The sequence below is a fragment of the Dipodomys spectabilis genome, unplaced genomic scaffold, assembly GCF_019054845.1.
Source record: "Dipodomys spectabilis isolate Male_0828 unplaced genomic scaffold, ASM1905484v1 ptg000002l, whole genome shotgun sequence".
Taxonomy (NCBI): domain Eukaryota; kingdom Metazoa; phylum Chordata; class Mammalia; order Rodentia; family Heteromyidae; genus Dipodomys; species Dipodomys spectabilis.
In genome coordinates this window covers 59,228,404-59,252,721 of record NW_024870679.1, presented here as the reverse complement: position 1 = coordinate 59,252,721, position 24,318 = coordinate 59,228,404, and positions in this window count along the sequence as shown.

Here is a 24,318-nt window from a genome sequence, read left to right as displayed (position 1 = left end):
AAAACCCCTCAGTATCACCAAAAACAAAAGGCGATCACAGAGCCTGGGCTGAAAACCACTTGTCCTAGATTACCATACTTCTGGCTCCTTTATGATCTGTCTTGATCTATGCTCAGAACTTTAACATTCTTAACTTCATCATATCCATTTGCAGGAAAGGAAAAGAGGAAGATTGCTTTCAAACATTATGAGCAGCATCTGGAATAAAATTCCTTGCCAGGGATCTCCAAACAGAAAACTCTCAGTGATCACAAGGTAGGCAGCCTATAAGACTTAATACTTCTGTAATTCAAATCTGGACTTTCTGTCTGCCGTACATTTTCATCTAGGCCACCATAAGAGCTATATGTCCTCTCTGTTCTAGCCACCTAAAATCCTTCCCCCATTCTAAAATAAAGTATCAGAATACAGAATGATTTCCAAGATGACAAGTTGGTCCTGGAGTTGAAATAAGAGCACCCACCTCTGTTAAAGGTATTTACGTCCCTCACTTAACATGAATGTTCAGGAGAATTTAAAAAATTAAACAAAACAACAACAAAAAAGCTATGAGACACAGACTGTGATGTCCCTGGTCTAAATTAAGAAACTAATTGGGCAAATGTGACCAAAGAGAGCAACATGGGTAAGGGGTACAATTAAAGAAATAATAAGCTAGAGAGGTGCTTGAGAAGTAGAACATGGCTATCAGATTGCAAAGGGGTGGAGGGATTAACAATACATCAAGAGCTCTGGATCAAGTAAAATGGGGACAATAGAAAGCACAAGCAAGCTCCCAGTTCCACAGCAAAGGCAATTAGGCCAGGTAAGAATTGGGGGTCCGGACACGCCCTATTTTGTTTAAAATTCTAATTGAGACACACATCTAGCTCCAAAGTCACTTTTACATTCAAGTCTTCTCATGTAGGTTAAAATAATTCATTAGATTTCTGTTAGTCATTGACCTACAAATGCATTTACATGGTAATTGTTCCTGGTCCACTTAACTTAATCATTTGGTTGTGTCTCTATGCTTCAGAAGATTGCACCTACTGGGTTATGACTTTTACCATCTTTTAAGAAAAAAGAACCACCTTTGGCTGTATAAGTGACATGTAATAAACTGCAAATGTTTAAACTGTTGTAATTGTATGTATTGGCATATGCGTGCAACTGTGAAAACATTACAATGAGCAAGAGAGTGAAAAATGTCATCATTGTCCCTTGGTAATTCCTCTACATGTCCTTCCTTGACTCCAGCCCTAGCCATATCTGCTTCCTATCACAATGAGTTTTCCCCCCATGTTTACATCAATGGAATTATATATTATATTTCTTTTGCCTGGATCTTTTCAGCATAACTGTTTTGAAATTTTCCTGTACTGTTGCATGGATTGAAAATTACTTTTTGTTGATTAGTAACATTTTATTGTATAGCTATATATATAATGACTTGTTTATCCTCGTACCCATTGATAAGTATTTGAGTTGCTTTCATTTTGGGGACATTACAAATGAAGCAGCCATGAATATTTGTGTAAAAGGCTCAGTATGGATATGTATTTTCTTTTTCTTGAATAAATACATGGAAATAATGGGGATAATACGATAAGTTTGTGTTAAAATTTTCAGAAACTTCTGGCCCGTGTTCCAGAACATTTGTACAACTTTGCATTCCCATCAACAATATGTGAGAATTATTGTTTCTCCAGATCTTCACCAGCATCTAATAATCTTGTCATCTTTTTATCAAAAGAAAAGAATGAGCCAGATGTGGTGGCATATAATCTGTAATCCTAGTTACTTGGAAGATGGAAATAGAGAGATCACAGTTTGAGGCCAGTTTGGTTTAAAAACACAGGGAGACGCTATCTCAAAAACAAGACATAGTTGAACATGGTAGCTCGCACCTATAATCTCAGCTACTTGGGAGTTGGAGATTGGGAATATACAGTTTAAAGCCAGTTCAGTCTCTCTCTCTCTCTCTCTCTCTCTCTCTCTCTCTGACACACACACACACACACACACACACACATACACACACCTTTCCATCAATATCTGGGTGCAATGGTATATGCTTGGCATTCTAGCTATATAGGAGCAGAAGTTGAGAATATGGTTGTTTCAGGATAGCCTCAAAAGAGAAGTCTTAAAGATTCTATCTCAAGAGAAGAATCCTGGTAGTGTGGTGAGAGCCTGTTACCTGAGCTACAGTGAAAAATGAAATATTAGGAGGCGTGTGATCCAGACACACACCCACCAAGGCAGTAAAACCCTATCTCAGGAAAATAATCAGATGCAGAAAATAAACGTGGAATACCAAGTGTGAGGTGAGAACCTGATTTAAAAGTCCACCACAAATGAACAAACAAATAAATAGAGCTGGATTTGGTGATGAACCATGTCATCCCATCTATGTAGGAAGCATAGATAGGATAGTGGTGATATCACAAAAATGCTATCGCCCATTCATTATTAGAGTGAGTTCTATGAGGCAGATACAATAAATACTCCATGATGTTTTGGTGATAACCCTGAAAATAGAGAAAATCAATTCAGAAAACTAGAGCACAAAACCACAGAATGAAACAATAGAGCTAGGAAGAGAATGTAAGCCCTCAGTCTTAAGTCCTTTTTCTATGTTGCATGCAACATGCAGAAAATCTGTGACAGAGGGAAAAGGAAATGTATTTAGACAGATCACTGAGATCCAATTTGAATCTATGGTAAAGGTAAGCCTGTACTGCTAGTAAAAATTTTACATGCCCACACTGATAGTATCTGCTTTAAATCTCTCAGTAAACCTATGAGAGACTAGGGCTTTATTTAACTGTTCATGAAGATAAGGAAACAGAGGATAGGTGAGATTAAAGCAGTTATCAGTGTGACATAGCTAGTGAAAAGATAAATGGGTGCATAAATTAAACCCATACTTCTAGATTTCTTTTGTGAACTACAGGCTTGGGATTTGTTTACAGTGTACGTTAGTTGCATGTTTCCATAAAACCATCTGCTTCAATTTCCCATTTCTAGAATACAGTTGATAAGCATCAAAACAACTTTTACACTTCTACTATACCTCACAACTGCGTAAGGTATGATATGAATCCAGGAGGAGGAGGAAAAGGCTTAACATCTGGCCATGCCTTCCTTCCTCCTTCAAAGACTTTATTCCAGGTTCTTCCTGTCTGGCAGATTCTGATTATTTCACAGAGAGATTTAAATGACAGAACCATCTTTTCCCAAGATTCCATGCTGGTGGATTGTGGCATGTGAACCACTATTAAAAAACAGATCTAAAAATACTCTGATCATCTAGAAAAAAAATCCCTCCCTGATATAAAGAGCTTCATAAGAGGCATTGACTCTCCTTCTTAAGCAATATTAGTAGTAGCCAATCTAACTCTGAACAGAGAAGAAACTATTGCAGGGAGGATAGAGAATTTGAAAATTAAGGAGCACAGTAAAAAGCATGGGTGAACCGCTGAATCTACCACCCTTAAAGCTGCCCTAATAGACTAATACAATATGAAGAAATTTTTTCCTAACCATTTAATCCACTTGAGTTTGAGATTTTTGTTCCATGTACTAGAACATCTTAATTGATTCAACATAATATTATAGGCCAGGCATCAGACTAAGTACCTTCAAATAAGTGATCCTGTTTAATCTGTAAGGCAAGGTCATGGGATAATTATGGCTATGCTCATTTCAGAGATAAGGAAACAGCAACTCAGGGAGGTTAGATGACCTACCCAACTCCAAGCTAATAACAAGTGGTGAAGAGTCAACCCAAAGACACTTGAAATCTACACTTTTGATTACACTATGACAACTCATTGGAGAGACTGATAGGAATGCATATTTAATTAGAAGATATATTCACTTAATTAATTATGAGGACAGCAACATACTGACTATTCTATTAAGGTGACATAGTTCAGCTATACTTCTAATTCTGTCGAGTCTGATCGTGGTATATTTTTAAGTGTCCAGAAAAACCACATAATCTTATTTTTGTTTTCGTTCTTTAAATAAAAGATATAAAGTGCTGCTTTCTGTGAGCCACAAAGCTAAGATTCCTTGAGATACAAGAACTGAAGATACAGAAGTGTTAAATGTGTGATTCTCTTCCCCTGGCCCCTACATACACCATATTTGGGTTAGAGACAGAGAGTGTACAGTAAATGACAGCTACCTGAGTAATGCTGTTATAATAAACATTATCACAGAGCATTTTGCAATTCTGTACATTCACCTGGTGTTTACAACTCAGAAACATGATCACATGTACATTTAGAGTAGAAGGACTCTACTCTATCAGGACGACGAGAAGGAAGACACCTGAAGGGACTGGCCCTTAGAGTTGGAGAGAACAGAGTGAATCGCCATCAGTGGGCCTCCAGGTGTTGGTTAAAATCCTTGCTAATGGCAACCGTAAGTCCCTCCCAGGGACTTCCCTAAGAATCCCAGACAGAATGAAACTAAGAATCCCAGGCAGCAGGCTATGGTAACCAGAAGTGTGTGATGGAAACTTCATAGGAATGGGAGGTTCACACTGAAATTCAGAAGTTCAGGAATCAGCATGAGGTAACCCAGTTCTTCCCAAGATAGCAGGTTCTTTGTGGAAAATAGCAAAACAAATAAATTTAAAAAGGAAATTTTCGTACCAAACCGACCAGTTCGAAACAGCGATGTGTATCAGACCGCAGAATACTCTCCCCCGATAGAAGTTGTAAAACCCCTCTCCTCCTGAGTCATTTCAAAGTAGCCTGGTTAAAATAATTGGAAATTTACTCCAGGGAGCAATCCATTAGTGGCCAAGGATGTAGGAGATAAATTGATGGGTCTCTTCAAGTCCTACTTTCTATAGTCAACTTTCTGGATATTCAGATATTTGTTGTTGCTCCCTTGATTGTTTTCTATTACTTCTGTTTTAATGTACTGCCAGGCATGAACTGCATGTTAATACAAATAAAGTGCTTTCTAGAGTGAAAAACAGTACAGTGAGCTATACTAATGCTTCTGTTGCTCGTATATACATATAATTTATAATTTTATTAATGGTTGTTGCTCTGGTAATTGCAATTAACATCTTAACTTGAAGCAATCAAGTTCCTGTGAATGCTAAGCTAATTTCAGTCAAACACAAAAAATGATTCCAATGCCACTCTACTGCCTACTTCTTTTTCACATTTTTGTCATTGAGATTATATCTTTGACATAGTAAGATCATCAACACAATAAGCTATAACATAAATGTTGCCTTATAGATGCTTGTCTGCTGAGTAGAAGATATATTCATGAACAAAGTTACATTTATATGATGTTCCTGTATACTTATATAATCACTTTAATTTCATATGCTTCTTTTTCTTTATGTGAAATTCCAGTCTCTGCTTTGTGTTTTTCATTTCAGCCTGAAGAATTACTACTAGTCTTTTCTATAGGATAAATGTACCAGTGATAAATGCTTCTGTTTTTTGTTTATCAGGAAGTGTGGTAATTTTTCCTTTATTTTTTTGGAGGATCTTGCTGAATATGGGGTTCTTAGCAAATAAAGCATATCATATATGTCTTCCTACTGACTCCTCTCCTCCATGATTTCTGATAAGAAGTCAGCCATGAATTTCATTGAACACCCTTGCTCATGATAAGTTGCATTTGGTGTTTTCAAGTCTCCTTTTGTCTCTTTTTCAAAAGTTTCACTATGATGGTATTCAACTCTGAGATTCTTCTGCTTGGAGATAATTGATCTCAGATGTGCAGGTCATTTTTTATCAATATTAAAAAGATTATGGCTATTATTATTATTATTTTCTTTTGTTGTAAGGGTGACATACAGAGGGTTACAGTTACATAAGTAAGGTGATGAGTACATTTCTTTTCAAACATTGTTACCCCCTCCCTCTTTTTCCTCTCACTTTTCCTTACCCCAAGACTCCTCTACCCCAAGTTGTAAAGTTCACTTCCAACATAATATTTTGTGAATATTGCTGTTGCATTGGTTTACTCTTTGTCTTTTGTCTCGCCATTTTTTATTCCCCTTACATCAACTAAGTCAGATAAATGTATATACAAGACACAGGGTACCAAAATAAAAACAGTGACAACAGGGGATAAACCAAATGAACAAAAGAAGGGAAAAAAGAAATAACTTCACACAATATATGAAAACAAAAACAAAAATGATCATTTCCATATCTTGAAGTTCATTTTGATTAGCTTCATTGTATATGGTTTATGTTCATTGCAGCATTATTTACCATAGCTAAGATATTTAACCAACCTGGATGCCCCTTGGTAAAATGTGGTATATATATATATATATATAAACAATGGAATTCTATGCTTCCATCAGAAAGAATGACATTGCCCCATTCATATGGAAATAGAGAGACTTGGGGAAAAAGCATTTTAATTGAGTAAGCTAGATCCAAAGCAACACAGGTTCTATGTTTTCCCTCATTTATAATAACTAGTATATGTCTAGGATACTCTTAGCAGAGGATCACAATGGTTATTATTTCTTTGACTCTTATTTCTGCCTCTAATTCTAGAGGGATAGTGGTTTTTGGCCATATGGGAAGAAATGCCTGATTTGAAAGCAGATTTGGAGCAGTGTGTAACTGCTCTTATGGAAAGCAGCATAGGAACATCAGCCTACATGAGTACACTTGATGTCAGGTACATGAGTACCTGATATTTCAGGTACTATATGTTTAGTATATGTTTAGTACTATATGTTTATCTCCAGGTGAGATGTACTGTCTAGCAGTAGAAGGTGGATACCATCTGGAGTAGTTGTCAAAAAAAAAAAAGATTTAGAAATGTCCAATGAGACATTTCAAAGTCTCAGGATCATTACTAATTAGGTAAAGATAACTCAAAAGGCAGTGAGCTGTTACCTCTTACTCACTAGGATGGCTACTACTATTAAAAGAAACCAGTGTTGTTGAGAGTATAGAGAACTCTGTGCACTTCTGGTGAGAAGGTAAAATGGGCACAGTTGTGGTGAAGAAATACTATGGCATTTCCTCAACAAAACTGCATACAGAATTAGATGATTCACCGATTTATTTCTAGCATATGTCAAAAGTTCAGTGCTGGAACTAGAACTTATGTTCACAGCAATATCACTTACAATATCTCAAAGGTGGTGATACCACAAGTGTTCATCTATTTGATAGACAGGTCATCAAAACACTGAGTACCATTCAGTAAAATATTATTCAGCCTTAAAAAGGGAGGAATTTATGGCATAGGTTATGTCAGTTTTGAAAAGACAAGCACTACACTCATGTAGGTACCCAAAGTATTCAAAATCATACCGATTGTAGAAAAGTTGATTGTGGAGTCTGCATGGAAGGAAGAAATGGTGAGCCAGTATTTAATGTGTGTGAAGTTTGTTTCAGTTGTGTAAGTTGAAATGCGTTTGGGAGGTAAATGGTAGTGATGCATGCATAACACTATGAAGGCACCAGTGAGCAGTATATTTAAAATGAGGAAATTCAATATATGAACATATGAAAATACCATCCTGAGACCCACTAGAAATTAACAAAAACAATGGAAGGAGATAATGAAAGGATAAGGAAGAATAATCCAGAGGGTGAATTTGGTCAAAGTAAAGCATAGGCATGTATGGATCTACCACAATGAAACACCTTTGTACAATTAATGTATACTAATAAAAATATCTACCATGACTATGATGACATTTGACAAAGATGACACTTGAAAGGTAGGAAGATATTTGATGAATGTTATAAATATTAAAAATATGCGCCATATATTTAAATAAAATACTACTTTACATCTTCCAGGTCTACCTGCCCACTAATGCTATCAGCCTGTGTTTTTTTTCCTTATCGGGAGGAAATAGGTGAACTTTCAGGACTGCATCTGCTCAATTACTTTCTATGTTGGGCACATAAGCTATACCACTTACCCCAATGTACTGAGCCTTCTGCATCTGCCCTGGGTCACTGCCCTTTGAGTTATTTTTATTTTAACTTCCTCGTTCTTTTTTGTTGCTGGCTGCTGCTTCTAATTTCTTTGGCTATTGTCAAATTATTTCTTTTTTATCTTGCTATCATATTTGATTCTTTTTGTTAGGTATTTGGGGAGGAAAACTTGCTAATCTAGTTTTTATCCTGACTACTTAACTGGAACTACCCTCTTAATACTTAAAATGTTTTTAATAGGATAAATGTCTATTCCCACTGGCTACCTTCCTTATGTTCCATAAATGCATGTATATTGTGAGTTTTCTGTCATGTGTCTATTTTACTTAGTTCCTATATATGTACACATCTATCTATCTATCTATCTATCTATCTATCTATTTGAGAATACATGAGTGAGATAAATGAATCTGCCATGTAGATCTTCTAATATTATATAGATTACAGGAATTGATGTGATATGATAAAAAAACAATACTGAATATGATAAGTTGGTTTTCAGTAACACGTGAAATGAAAAGGCTGAATGGATACATCTAATTGCCCCTTGGTAATTTGGCTAGTTGATCGTTTTGAAGACTGTTATGCCCCATGGGAATTCTTAAAGGCTGATGACTTTTCTTTTAGCAGAGTGGCCAGGTCCAGTAGAAACAGAAGAAATAAATGTGAAAACCAAGATGCAAACATTTGCAAAAAAAAAAAAAAAAAAAAAGCAAGCTACTGTACATATTCAATTAAATTATTCTCAGTCATATGTAATTACTAAATGTAGTTAGGTCATTCATTTTGAAGAGAAGAAAAGTGCAACATCATTTGCACTATGTTTAGTAGCAATGAAGTAAGTCGATACAGAGCATCATGTTATTTTCCTAGTTTTTATTTCTGTGAATTGATTTTTCCAGAAGGAGAAAAAAATTACTAGTCTTTCATATATGACTTACATTATCTGCACATTGCTAGGCTCACATTTGAGTAGAGTTCTATCCATGTTCTATGATGTTTCAAACTATTTCTCTGAAAGAAGTATATCTAGAGTGCTTTGTAAGCAATTGAAATGTGCTAATATATCTAGACACTTTATTAAGGGCATGGTACCTGACTATACCACTGCCTTCATTCAGAAACAATGATAATGATGAGATATTAGTGATGGTTTTTTGCTCATCTACTTTTCTAGTCTAGAAACATTCTTGAATGATTGTAGAAATGGATCTTTTCATCTTCGTTTCTCAACCTTTCACCACCAGATCCAAAGTGCCTTTGTTCTAATCCTATGTATTTTGATATTCTGTTCCTTTCTTCTTTAGCCCCTCTCCCCAGTGCCTTATTTGTTGTTTATTTTGCCTCTTTCTTGAAGTGTTCCCACAGACTTTTCAGTAATCTTCTTGATCCCATTGTGATCCCTCATACGACACACTTATGCAAGAGAGATTGATGGTTTTAAAACCCATGTGTCTTACTCTCCCTCATCTACTTGAGTTTTAAATGACTCTGTCTTATGGAAAAGAATGAAGTCTAAATCTACTCAGGAGCAATCTGAGGATACTCTCTAGACCTAGTTCTAACCATATTGCTTTATGCGCAGCTGCCTTGTGAACACTCCTGAAATGCCTACCATTTTGCTGGGCATCTCATTCCCAAGTGTTTATGAAGCTCAGTCTTCCTTCTCAGAAAACTCTTTCTTTTTTTTTTCTTTTTTTATTATTGTGAAAATACCGTACAGAGGGGTTACAATTACATGGGCAAGATAATGAGTACATTTCTTTTTTATCAAGCATTATTGCCTCCTCCTTTGTTTCCCCTTCCCATCCCTTCCCATACCTCCTCCCCACCCCCCCATACCTCCCCCCCCAAAGTTATAAAGTTAGGTTTCCTTTTTTTCTTTTTTTATTTATGGTTTCTTTTTCTTTTCTTTTATTGTGAAAATACTGTACAGAGGGGTTACAATTAAATGGGCAAGATAATGAGTACATTTCTTATCAAGCGTTATAGCCTCCTCCTTTGTTTCCCCTTCCCATCCTTTCCCATCCTCCCCCTGCCCCCGCCCAATCCTCCTCACCCCCCCCCCACCAAAGTTGTAAAGTTCATTTTTCGACATAACGACTTGTACATCTCATTGTTGCAATGGGTCCACCTGTATCCCTATTTAAACGATTTTTTTTCCCTTCCCCTCCACAAAGTATACCAACATCAAATACAATGAAAGCAGGGGTTATACCGTGGGGGAGGGACATACAAAGCAACAAAGAAATCATCTTATAAATATGTTAGAAACAATTGCAAGAAAGAAAAAAAAACATTTGAATACTTATCTTGGGGTTCATTTCCCTAACATCAACTTATCTGACCTTTTCTGCTAGACTCAGACATATACTAGTTATTGCAAATAAGGGAAACCATGAGACCAATGTTCCTTTGGGCCTGGCTTACTTCACTTAAAATAATTTTTTCTAAGTCAGACAACTCTTTCTTGAGCATAATCCATCTTATACTAAGATAGCTTTCTCCCCTGTGTGTACTGTGCTTCAGATAGCTCTGTCTGCATGAGTACTTCGGGTCAGGTCTGCTTAGAGTTTATCGCTGTCTTTTCTTCTTATTTCTCTCATGTTATTTCTTCTAATTATTATTATTATTATTTTTAAGTAGTTGTGCAAAGGAGTTGCCATTTAATAAATCAGTTTATGAATATATCTTGATCAATGTCATTCCTGTCAATAGTCTCACCGATCCCTCTTCTACACACCCCGTCTCTCATTCTTCTTAATTTTGTAGGATATACTACATTGGCTTCTTGACTTCATTCTCCCACTCTTCTCCTCTTCATTCGTCTGCTTAAATTTTCACCTCTTGCACTGGATTGCAAATTATGTGAAGTTTGTAACTGCCAGCACAAAGAATGTATGAGGTAACAAAACAATATGTTAACACAAATAATTATTGTCTAGTTAGAATTTGTAATATAGTATTAAGTACAAGGTACTAACATTAAATACATTAAAAAGCTAATAGTGAGAAAATTAAATTACTTCTTAGTGTTAAAGAAAATAGGATGGAATATAGACAGCTAACTTCAAACAGCACCTTTTAGAAAAACTCATCTCATCTGAAACTATGCCTAGTCTGCCTCTGGAAGTCCCTCTTTTTGAGAATCTTCTTCTTTCTTCATTATCCTACCTGGCTTGGGTTGAAAAAATATGCTCAAGCTGTTAACTTGACCAGTAGATAGATCTTACCTTTAAGATCTTAATTTGTTAAATTCCATTGATCTATAATAAAAATTACCCCAATAATTTTTAAATTCATATGTGAAGTTTCTCCATCTCTGTATTATTAATAATATTAGCAGGATCATGAAAATTTTGCTGGGTGACAGATTGATATATGATAGATAAATGGATATATAGACATATTATCATTGAAATAATTTTCTTTGGCAGATGAGAAATAGGCTTAAAAGAACATCATAATTCATTGTATAATTTTGGTATGATTCTCTACTTGCTGCCAAATTGTTCATAAATTCCTATGGGGATGAATTACTTAATATATTACTTTATATCAACTATATAATTTCAATTTTTCCACACATCTAATTTTTTGCGAGCATAAGCTTTGAAAAAAATATATTAGGCAATATAATTATTAATTATCATAAGGCCAGCTGTATCCCAATACTTCCCAATAATAATCTAATAATTATATTAATAATAATTATAATTTGAGACACAGATTATATAGTACTTTAATACTAACTTTTAAATTTTTCACTAAGGCAGACATACCATTTACCATCTAGGAATGTATGAATGGCCATAATGAAATCTATTGACTGAAATGTTCTATTCAAACTGAGTTGCAGTAACCCAGTTAATTCTACTATATCAGAGAATATTTTCTATCAGTTACCTAGCATTGTCTTGAGCTATAACTTAGTTAATATCTTCAAACTTTTTCTTAAGGGAAGGAGTTCAGTACTGGGATTTGAACTCAGTTTAAATCCTCCATAACATCATTCATTTTTGCTTTTAAATTTTATTTCTGACAAGGTTTCACTGCAAGCAACACCATGGAATCGCAATACTCCTATGTGCCTGGTTAGTTAGGATTATAGATGTATACTACCACAGCTGGCTTGATAATTGGTGATTGGGGTACTATCTCTAGCTTTTTGCCTAGGCTGGCATGAAACTGCCATCTTCCCGATCTCTGCCTCCTAAGTAGCTGTGATTATTTGCATGAATCTGCATTCATGACCTCATAAATGCCAGATACTCTCCTGATAAAAGAGTATGTGGTTAACAAATTAATGCCTATTTTTCCTCCCTCTATTTAATCAAGTTGTAATCGCATATTTCTTATTGGTAAGGCCTCTGAATGGCCAATTGCAAACCAGAAAGAAAATATATTAATCTTGTAAGGTTGAGTTTCCTTTTTGTATTAAATGAGCAAATAAAGACTATATCAAAGCATGTCCACATCATGATGTAATGATATAATCCATGTGAAATTCTGAGCCTAGAGCTGTCTGAGATTTAGAGAAATAAAAAACAATAGCAAAAGTAGAAAGAAATAGTTACTCCTCTCTTTAAGAAGTAGATTGATTCACTGACTTTAGTCATTTTGCTAATTACATGGGAGAAACTGAATAAATGTACAATTCATAATTCAACTTAATGTTAAAGGTGGGTAGGTACCAAGACAGTCCCATTTTAGCAATTTAGCATTATAATCTAAAGCCCTTTTCAGACTTACAGCTCAGTCATCAAAAGGCACAACTGGATGTGAAAAAATCCAAAGGCAAGTATTTGAACTGCACCTGTATCACTAGGAAAATTGGAAACAGCACAGTTAATAGCCTGGAATACAGGAGGTACTTTGACAACTATCTCTGACCTTCTTAAGCTGTTCTGCCTATGACAGGCAGATTTACATATAAATATCTAAACAGCATATGCCTGAGTGGTAAAATAGATCTAAGACCAATTCAAGATGTGGGTGGACTTCGTGCATGGATTCAGAGCAAGACAGAGTTTTGACTTAAAGCAGGCATGGCACTGGATCAAGTCAGCCCATGTAACATGTGGAGTTGCCTGGAGCTTTGATGGTACATTAAAACAGATGCAAAGGGGCATTCTTCTTATTTTAGCATCAACTGGGATCGTTTAGCCAGATAAAGCATTTGCATTAACCAAAGAGCAGTCCTGCCTGCAGAACTAGTATTAATTGGATTAGATGAAATCTAGCCATCAAGTCTTGATTTGTTGTGTGTGTGTGTGTGTGGAAAATCAAATGCTTTAGTAGGCTATGCAGACAGATGTTGTGACTAAAAAAAAGGGCAGTTTTTGACCAATGAAGACTTGTTTCCAAAATTTAAATGTCTTTCTTTTTGCCAGTCCTGCAGCTTGAACTCAGGGCCTGGGCACTATCCCTGAGCTTCTTTTGCTCCAGCTTAGCACTCTACCACTTGAGCCACAGCACCACTTCTGGCTTTTTTTGCTTATGTGGTGCTGAGGAATCCAACCTAGAGCTTTATGTATGCAAGACAAGCTCTCTACTACTAAGCCACATTCCAAGCCTATTGGATGTCTTTTTGAAAAAATAAGATCTTCCTGACAAGATATTAAACATATTTATAGGCTTCTGTTGTTTTTTAAAACTGTAAAATAGTTTCTGATGTTCCCAGAGGATGAAGACAGAATCCCTGCTTCAAAGGACTTCAAATCTTGTTAGGATTTATTAAGAGTGTTTATAGTGCAAAGCTGTGAATGGTTGACATTCCATCTTACTACAGTGAGGATGCCTATCATCAGGAAAACAAAAACCAATACATATTGGTGAGGATGAAGAGAAAGAGAAACCTTTCTACATTGGTGATGGGAATATAAATTACTGCAGACTCAGCATATGATCCAGCTCGACTACTTCTGGCTATATCTGTAAATATCAGAGTCACCTTACTCTAGAGATATCTGCATATCCATGCTCATTGCAGTATTTTCACAATAGCCAACTTACAGAATCAGCCTTGGTATACATCAATGAATGAATGGGTAAAAATCTGGCATACATACACAATAGTGTTTTATTAAGCCATAAAAAAGAATGAAATGATGTCATTTGCAGAAAAAATGGACTGAATTGGAGATCATCATGTTAAGTAAACCAAGCCAAACACACAAACACAGATATCATATATTTCCTTTTACATATTGAATTTAGTGGGGGTAAGAAGAAGAAGAAAGCACATGAAAGTAAAAAGGGGACTTTTAGGGATGTGGAAAGGGAAATTAAGATAGGAAGAAGAGATAGAGGTGCCAATATGATGAAAATGTATTAAAACCCAATGGTTTGTAAAATTAATATATACTACTAAAAATAAATTGTGTAAAATACAAACACATACAAAAGGCTAACAATCTCTTGGTTCATTATTGGAAAGTTAGAAGTTTTAGGCTAAACCTTGAAGCGTAGAAAGTAAAGATTTAGTGAAGTCAACAAAAAGAACATTTCAGGCAGAGGGGACACTAAGCAAAATCACAGTGGCATTCAGTATGAGAACACAGAAAATATTACTTCTGGAAACAAAGTGGAGGATAAAAATGATAACTGTAGAAGCAGATACTGAGTAAAGGATCTTGGAAATTGTACACTAGGAATAGAAATTCTTTAACTATTTGCAGGGTGGATTTTGTATTTCAGGAGGACCATTGTGGTGTGATGGATATGTAAAAAAATCACACTAGGTCATAAACACCATTGGCTTTTGTATTCATGAAGGTGACAAATCATAAGAGAAAACTGGCAGTGGGAGGAGGAATGCATAAGAAAGTTCTATTCAAAAGAAATGTAAGTGACATATCCCATAGGAGCTTAATGACCTTACTGATTTACTAGATGCTATGATGCAATGTAAGATGGAAATGGACATAACTTTGTTTCTAGCTTCTGTGACCAGTCACTGTGTAAGTGCTTATTTCACCTGTCTACTTAACTGCACTCCAAGCTTAATGGCAGCAAGAACTAGGTTTGTTCATCCCTTTCCTTGAATATATTCTGTATGTTTCTAAGCACATATGGAAGGTCAACAAATATTTGTTGAATTGATGAGCAATAGAAAATATAAGATAAAGTTCGTTTTTGACATAACGACTTGTACGTCTCATTGTTGCAATGGGTTGGGTGAGGGGGTAGGGGGAGGATGGGATGGGAAGGGGAAACAAAGGAGAAAGCTACAATGCTTGATAAGAAATGTACTCATTACCTTGCCCATGTAATTGTAACCCCTCTGTACAGTATTTTCACAATAATAAATAAATAAATAATAAAAAAGAAAATATAGGATAATTAATTTAAAGAAAAGAAGATGATAAACTCCATATTGGATGTGCTGTATTGGAGATTCCTGTGAAAGTGCAGATGGAGATAATTTGGCTCTGTGTGTGTGTGTGTGTGTGTGTGTGTGTGTGTGAGAGAGAGAGAGAGAGAGAGAGAGAGAGAGAGAGAGAAAGCAGAAAAGTACACAGATTGGCAAATCACAACTTTCTTGCCTAATGAACAACTATCTTATACTGGTAGATCTCTTTTTTATTGATGATCACTGAATGCATTTCCTGGTCAACTGATTTTTAATTTTTTTTATTTCATTCATTTTAGAACAGAAATATTCCTGCAGTACATGTGCTAAATGAGGTTTTTTTCAACCATACTGTGTTTTCTTCCTGTTCTATGAATAACTGTGCAATCTGAAGAATCAATCTAGGTTCCAAGGGTTTAGAATAGATTTTTTAATTCAACCCAAGAAAGCTCTAGGCTAATCCTAAAAAAATGGGAATGGGGGAGAAAGAAAGAGCCAGCGAGAGTGAGAGATCCTTAATGAGATAACAAGTTGCAAAAACAAAATAACTGAATTAAGAAACTGACTGAGCCAGGCACTGGTGGCTCGTACCTATAATCCCAGCTACTCAGGAGGCTGAGATCTTATGAAACCAGCTAGAAGTGACATTGTGGCTCAAAGTGGCAGATCACTAAAATGATGCCCAGGCTCTGAGTTCAAGACCCAATGACCAATGACAGAGAGAGAGAGAGAGACAGACAGACAGACAGAGAAGAAGGAGGGAGGAAGGGAGGGAGGGGGGGAGGGAGGGAAGAAGAGGAAGAAGAAAGAAAGAAAGAAAGAAAGAAAGAAAGAAAGAAAGAAACAAAGAAACAAAGAAACAAAGAAACAAAGAAACAAAGAAACAAAGGAAGAAACAAAGGAAGAAACAAAGAAAAAAGTACAAGAAAGAAGAAACTAATCTAATAGCTTCATGGTAAATGCTACTTAACTTTTATCCAGGAAAAGCTGAAAGAGATATTTGAGACTGCAGTAAACTGGCAAAACTCAACCACAATGGGAATTTAGAATGAGAGTACAGAATCAGATATGAGCTAAGACTGTGGTCAATATCAAAGAAGTTTCAAACATACATAATACTAACTAACTTTGCTCTACTAACAATGTCTATAGTTGATTAATCATATCTACCATGGGTGTAGGAAACATTTAGTCAGGTATTTTCCATTATATAAAACCAGTCTCCCCCCCCCAAAATCCAGAAAACTAAACTAAAGAGAGAAAACTCACATATGAATAAAAGGAAAATTAATCACCAAAGTGCAGGAAGTACTTTGAGCTCATTTGATGCTGAGAATGACCTCAACATATGCCTGCCAGGGGACATCATATTCTTAAGTTCTCTGAACACAGAGGCTTGTCTCTTAAAGTTATAATGTTTTTTCTTTGAAAATCTCTGGCCAGACAATGAGAAGAGCAAAGCTGAAATCAAGAAAGCAACTCCATTTGTCATAGCCTCAACTAAAATAAAATACCTAGGAATTAACCAAAGAGGTAAAGGAACTCTATGATGAAAACTTTAAAAATCTGAAAGAAGAAATTAAAGCAGATTTGAGGAAGTATAAAAAAATTCTCCTATGCTCCTGGATGAGGAGAATTAACATCCTGAAAATGGCAATACTGCCAAAAGCTATCTACAAATTCAGTTCAATAATCTATCAATATCCCAACAATATTCTTTAATGAAAACAGAAGCAATCCAAAAATTCATATGGAATAATAAAAGACCCCAAATTGCAAAACAATCCTTAGTGGGAAAAGCAGGAATATCAATACCAAACTTCAGCTCTATTATAAAGCTGTTGTTACAAAAACACCTTGGTTTTGACACCTGAACAGGCGTAAGGACCAATAAAATAATTGAAGACCCAGAAATTATCCCACAGACCTATGGTCACCTAATCTTTGATAAGGGGAGCCAAAATCATCAGATGGAAGAAAGACAGCCTCTTCAACAAATGGTGCTGGCAGAATTGGCTATACATGTATAGAAAACTGAAGTTGATGCACCAGCATCAACTCCAAATGGATCAAAGACCTTTAGGTAAGGATTACAGGAAGGGATAGGAGATACAGTAGGACTCCTTAGCATAGGTAGAAACTTCCTAAATAGAGATCCAGACATAACTAAGAAAGACTGGGTAAATGGGATTGTATTAACCTCAGAGCTTCTGCATGGCAAAGGACATAGCCAACAAGATAAATAGAAATCCCACAGATTGGGAGAAGATCTTCACTATCTATACAATAGACAAGGGACTCATATCTAAAATATACCTAGAGCTAAAAAAAATTAAACTCTCCAATAACAAATCCTCAAAGAAACAACCATTCCATTAATAACTGGGTTAAAGAGTTCCTCTGGAGAGGAAAATAATAATAGCCAATAGACACATGAAGAAATGTTCAACCTTTCTGTCCATAAAAGAAATGCAAATTAAAACTACATTGAGATTCCACCTCACCCTCACCCCAGTTAGAATGGCTATTATCAAGAAAACAAATATTAACAGATGCTGGTGGGGATGTGGCCAAAAGGGAATGCTACTACACTGTTGGTGGGAATATAAACTGATTCAGCCATTCTAGAAAGCAGTATGGAGGTTCCTCAAAAGACTACACATAGAGCTCCCCTATGATCCAGCAATCCGACTTCTGGGCATTTACCCAAACAATCACAAACAAAACAAGGCCACATTAAAGCTACTAACACAACCATGTTCAACGCAGCATTATTTGCCATAGCTAAGATATGGAACCAACCCAGATGCCCCTCAGTAGATGAATGGATCAAGAAAATGTGGTATATATACACAATGGAATGCTATGCTTCCATCAGAAAGAATGACATTGCCCTATTTGTAAAGAAATGGAAAGCCTTCAAAAAAATATAAGTAAACTGGGAAGGTGGCTCAGTAGTAGAGCACTTGCCTTGCATGCATGAAGCCCTGGGTTCCATTCCTCAGCACCACATAAGCAAAAAGAAAAAAAAAGCCAGAAGTGGCGCTGTGGCTCAAGTGGTAGAGCGCTAACCTTGAGCTGAAGAGCTGAGGGACAGTGCCCAGGCCCAGAGTTCAGGCCCCCACGACCGGACCCGAAAAAATATTAAGTAAAGTAAGCCAGACCCAAAGAAACATAGGCGTCATGTTTTCCTTCATTTATAATAATTAGCATGTATCTAGGATAGTCCTAACAGAAGATCACAATAATTAAACAGCTATATACATATGACTATATAAAATAATGCTAAATGCTGGGCGCTGCTGGCTCACACCTGTAATACTAGCTACTCAAGTGGCTAAGATCTGAGGATTATGGTTCAAAGCCAGCCCAGGCAGGAATAAACCACCAGAAAACCAGAAGTGGCACTGTGGCTCAAGTGTTAGAGTGCTAGTCTTGAGCTAAAGAGCTGAGGGACAATGCTCAGGCCCAGAGTTCAAGCCCTATGACAGACAAAAAAAATAATATGCTAACTGAAATGAAATTAATTCTAAGATATGGAAACAGGGGTTTTGGTTTTGGTTTGGGGTTTGGGTTTTTTTTTTAATGCACTGCATGAAGTTACTTCTTTTTTCTTTTGTTCCCCCCCCCCCCCCTGCCTTTGGTTTATCCTGTATTGTCACTGCTTTTGATTTTGGTACTCTGTGTCTTGTATATACTTTTATCTGATTTGGGGCAAGGAAGAGGAATAACAAATTGGTGAGACAAAGAACAAAGGGTGAACTAATGCAACAGGGATACTCACAGGACACTATGTTGGAAATGAACTTTACAACTTGGATGGGGGGGGGTGTGGGGGGGAGGATAAGTGGGAGAAAAATGAGGGAAAGGGTAACGATATGCGACAAGAAATGTACTCATTACCTTACTTATGTAACTGTAACCCCTCTGTATGTCACCCTTACTATTTAATTTAAAAAGAGTGACTATAATAAAACTATACTATATGCATGCATAAAAATGTCCCCCTTACCATGTAGGATTTAATATATGCCAATAAAAAAAACCCATCTGCAGGGTGCTTGTGGCTCATGCCTATAATCCTAGCTACTCAGGAGGCTGAGATCTGAGGATCACAGTTCAAAGCTAGTCCAGGCAGGGACTCTTACCTCCAATAAACCACTCAGAAAACTAGAAGTGGAACTTTGGCTCAAGTGGTAGAGTGCTAGCCTTGAGCTGAAGAGCTGAGGGATAGCACCCAGGCCCAGAGTTCAAGCCCCATGACTGACAAAAAAAAAAAAAAAGAAAAAAATCTTTCAAAAATTAAATTGAAGGTAGACTTAACTTCTGTCAATAGTCTCAAGCTCTACTTGCCCAGATGATACAGACTAATCTTAATTTTTAAGGTAAAATTACTTCTACAAGGATATGCCTAAAGGTAACTAAATTATCTAAATTTTCCACTCTTTATAAAAGCAGAAAATAATTATTCAATGTGATGCTGTGTTGACTGTGTAATTAGATGCCAGAGAGTCTTATTTCCTGTTTTCCAGTTGGCCAATGTCAATGTATTCTGGGGAAAATCATTTCTTCTTCCTAGAGATATCTATGAAAGGCAGTTCTGGGATCTGTTGTTGTAGTTTATTGATCATGGGGTTTGAACTTTGGGCCTGGGCACTGTCCCTCAGCTCTTCAGTTCAAAGCTAGTGCTCTACCACTTGAGCCACGGTGCCACTTCCAGTTTTCTGGTGGTTAGTTGGAGGTAAGAGTTTCACGGACTTTCCTGCCTGGGCTGGCTTTGAACCATGATCCTCAGCCTCCTGAGTAGCTAGGAGTACAGGCATGAGACACCAGCATCTGGCTTCCTTTTGTTTTGTTTTACTTTCATTTTGTTTTATTTGTATCAATTCACAAATACTTCTTTAGGACTTGCTAAGTGTTCAATATTGGCTTAGGTTTGTTTTTATTGCAAGGAGGTAATGGAAAACACAAGGTCTTATGGTTGCTAGCTAGATGTTCTACCACTTGGGCCATATCTCCACCCCTGGTCTTCATTCTTGAAGAAAGATATGTTAAACTAGGTACTGGTGACTCGTGCCTATAATCCTAACCACTTTTTTGGCTTAAAACAGAAGGATCCTGGTTGGAGACCAGCCCAGACAAAAAACGTTTACAAGACTCCTTCTCAGCCCATAGATTAACTCAATGGCACAAGTTTGCTCTCCCAAGTTATGTGGGAAGCTGAGATATGGGAGAAGTGAAGAGCCAAGCCTTGTCCAGGCAGAGAACTCCACAAAACTCAGTCTCTGTGGGCATGCTGTCAAGTGCCTCAGATCCCAGCAATAATTAGATGCCCAAAGTTGGCAGACCACACCTTAGTAACTTACACAGGCAGAAAGTAAGGCTCATCCTAAAAATAAAAAGTGTTAAACAAGGCTGGACCTATGGCTCCAGCCTAGCAGATGCAAGGCCTTTAGTTCAAGTTCTAGTACCACTAAAAAAGAAAAGAAAAAAATACATTTATACATATACATATATATATATATATATATATATATATTATTGTCTTTCTTAATGACACAATTTTTCTGCTCTTCTTGCTTGGTGCATTTTTAACCAGTGACCCATCTTAATATGTAGGCCTAACAGGGGTATCTTCAGAAAAGCCTCTGAACTCTTGTCCTATTTCTACTTACAGTCAATAAGTTGATCCAAGCATATGTAGCCTGGTTCTCTTCCCCTGCTCACTATCCTTTGATCCCAAAGAAAAATCTAGTATTACTTTCTGATAGTACAATAACCAGAGCTCTTCATGGTGGAAACCATATGTATTTCCTTATGAAAAGGAAGCTGTGTTTTATATCAGATGCCTTAACTCTCTCTTTATCATATCTGATAGGCCCTGAGAATGGCTGCCTAACAAGAAAAGCAATCCATGTTCTGTACTATCATTTGTAACCATCACTAGTACCAATGCTCAGTCTGGTAGGGCGAGGTAACTTCATAGATTCTTTTGGAGATCTGAACTGCAGCTATAAGGATACAGTTGTTCAGTTGATTCTGGCAGAAAAAGAAAAGGAGATTATAATAAAAAGCAGACACAGGAGAGGAGCCAAGATATCTTAATGGCAGGTAGCACCAGTAAGATTGGATTGATACCTGCTTTTCAAGAAGTATTGAAAGGACCCTTTGAGCTACAGATGTCATCTCACTATGAGATTTATTCTTTCTTAGAGATGAAGCTCAGATACACGACTAATAATCCTATTATCTACATACTATTTGTATTCTTGCACTCCAAATGCATCCACCTTCGGACCAACTTGAAACAATTGGGTTCTTCTATTTCCCATGGGGCCAAAAGAATTTATCTAAGGAACCCTTCTGCTCAGTATGTCTGTTACCTGTATTCCAAGTACCAAGAGGAATAAATCATCATAGAGTGGATTGTGAAACTCCAGTAACAGAAGATTTACACAGGCAACATTATGCCTGAAGAAGAGGCAGTGGCAAACAACTATTTCCAAAGGAGAACAATGAACACTATGATCCATCTCACCTGACAAACACCCGAAGACTCCTCTTGACATGAGGAGCTTATGAAAAAAAAAAAAAAGCTTAGGAGCCCTGACAGCTGCTATCAACTATGTAAAGAGTGAAATAGTGAATATAATGTGTGTGTGTGGGGGGGGGGGGAAGTGTCCTAAGGATTGTTTGATGTTTACAAAAAGAGCAGAAATAAAATAAATGTCTGGAGCTATAGGAAATAAGCTTTGTTTAAACATCAGTATACAGGATTTTTATTTTTTAGCTTTAATAATTTTCATTAGTATCTTTAGTTGTACAAGGGAATTGCCATTTAACACAGCAGTTTATGAATATAATATAAAGTTTTGGTGTATCAGTACAGAGGCTTGACCTCAAGGCCACGTGCTCTTGCTTGGCTTTTTCTACTCAAGCCTGGTATTCTACCACTTGATCCACATCACTATTTCTGAACTTTTTACTGTTTAATTGGAGTAAGAGTCTCACAGATTTTTCTTCCTGGCCTGGCTTTGAACCACAATTCTCAGACCTACCTTCCTGAATATTAGAATTACAGGTATAAGCCACCAGCACCCAGCAGTTGAGACATTTCAACCTATTCCAACATTATAACCTACCTCAATCCTCTTCTTATCTGACTCGCAGAGAATTAAATAGATACTTGGGTTGGGTTCTCTACCCAAACATTTTACAGGGACTAGATAACTACATCTCTTACACTGCAAGTGTTTTCTGTATCAGCTTCTGCTTATTTATTTATTTATACCATTCTGGGGTATGAACTTAGAGCCTTGCAATTGTTAGGTGCTCTACCTTGAGCCATGCCTAAGCATAGATTCTGATTTTTGAAACTAACAATTAACCTCTGGAAGTTATTTTTTTTCATTTTGAAGCTCAGATAAAATACAAACAATGGTAATAGCAACTGATTGAAAAGAAAGCCAATCACTGCCTAAAACAACCCAGCTCAGTGATGTAGGAAGAGTTATATTAAAAATTATGCTTTGTATGGATGTTTGTAGTTTTAGTAGATTTTCAAAGATTGAGGTCTACTTTTGGCCAAAAACATATCAGACAATGCTACTCTTAAGTTGTCTCCTTACTGGTGGTGAAAAGATATTAGGTTTCCTCCATAAACATTAGGTCTTTTTCTATATTTGAAATAACAATGTGTTTTATAAACCAAAATTTATCTAGAGACCTCAAAGATGCTTCATGAAATACAGATGCATGAAACAAGAAAGCCATAGATTAGAAAGTATGGTCTTAGCTACAGAAAGTTGATTTTAGTGTAATCATTCAGTTGTTGAAAAAAATACCCATCATTAGTAATAAAATGGCAAATGAAGATTTGAAATAATGATTGTCAAAAGTGAATTTTTCTTTTACTTGGCTAGGAAATATCAAAGAACAGAAAAAACTGTAATAAGCAGAATCCAAGTTAGAATGATTCTTATTGGTAACTTACAAAAATTTGAAACTCAAACCTCCCAGTGAAGAAAATAAGTCTATATTCCAGGAACAAGACACATGTTTGGTTCTAGTTTTTTCTATGTTATAGTGTCACCCCTGAAGGGTCTACACAGTATGAAAAATTACAATATTAGATAGCTTACGAAGATTTTCAGAGTTTACTAGCCTTTCTCCTTCTTCACTTCCTCCTCCTCTTTATTTCTTAGCCAACCCATTTTATTTTTACAAGAGATACTATTTAATATTTGAGTTGCAGTTTTAGATTCTTAGGGTTATATACATACATTGTTGTTTTCTCTTTCTTTTTCTCTCATTTTACTCACAATTAGGTATAGCTATTTGATTTTTCTTTGGCCAATGAATTTGAACAATAATGATTTGTGTATCATATTTAGGTTACAGCATCTGTTCGTTAATGACAGACTTACTAGAACTCTCTTTGCATCCTGGCATGGCAACAGCAAATTTCCCATTCAGCCTGAGCAGTAGATAAGTACAAGGAAGAACACAAAAGGATTCTCCAGATGCCTCATATTACACATGTATCACAAATGAGAAGAAAACGGGACAGAAAGCCCTATCTTATAAAAAATAAGTTTATATAACAATCCTGGCTTATACAATCATGTATATCACAAGTATTACTAGAGAACATTATCAATATGAAGAATATTTAGAAAGTCTAGAGAGAGAAGGAGTTTCCTGTTTCCAGTCCCAATTAAAAGAATAGAGTTGCAAACACAGAAGAAAATTGGAGAAAGGTCTTTGACAGATGACTATGTTGACCTCCAGTGAAAGGGAATGGAAACGATAGGTCTTAACCTAAATAAATGTAAACACCAAGAATGTACTTACAGCAAGGTAGGAGCATCAGGTCAAGTTTATTGAGCTGGGGAATATTTATGTGTTTGGGTAATATAGGCTTATATTTTTCTTGTGGTTGGACAGTACAGCTGAAAAAAAATCAAAACAAGATTTCAATAGCCACAATGACAGGAAATTTCCTAAGTAATTGTTGAT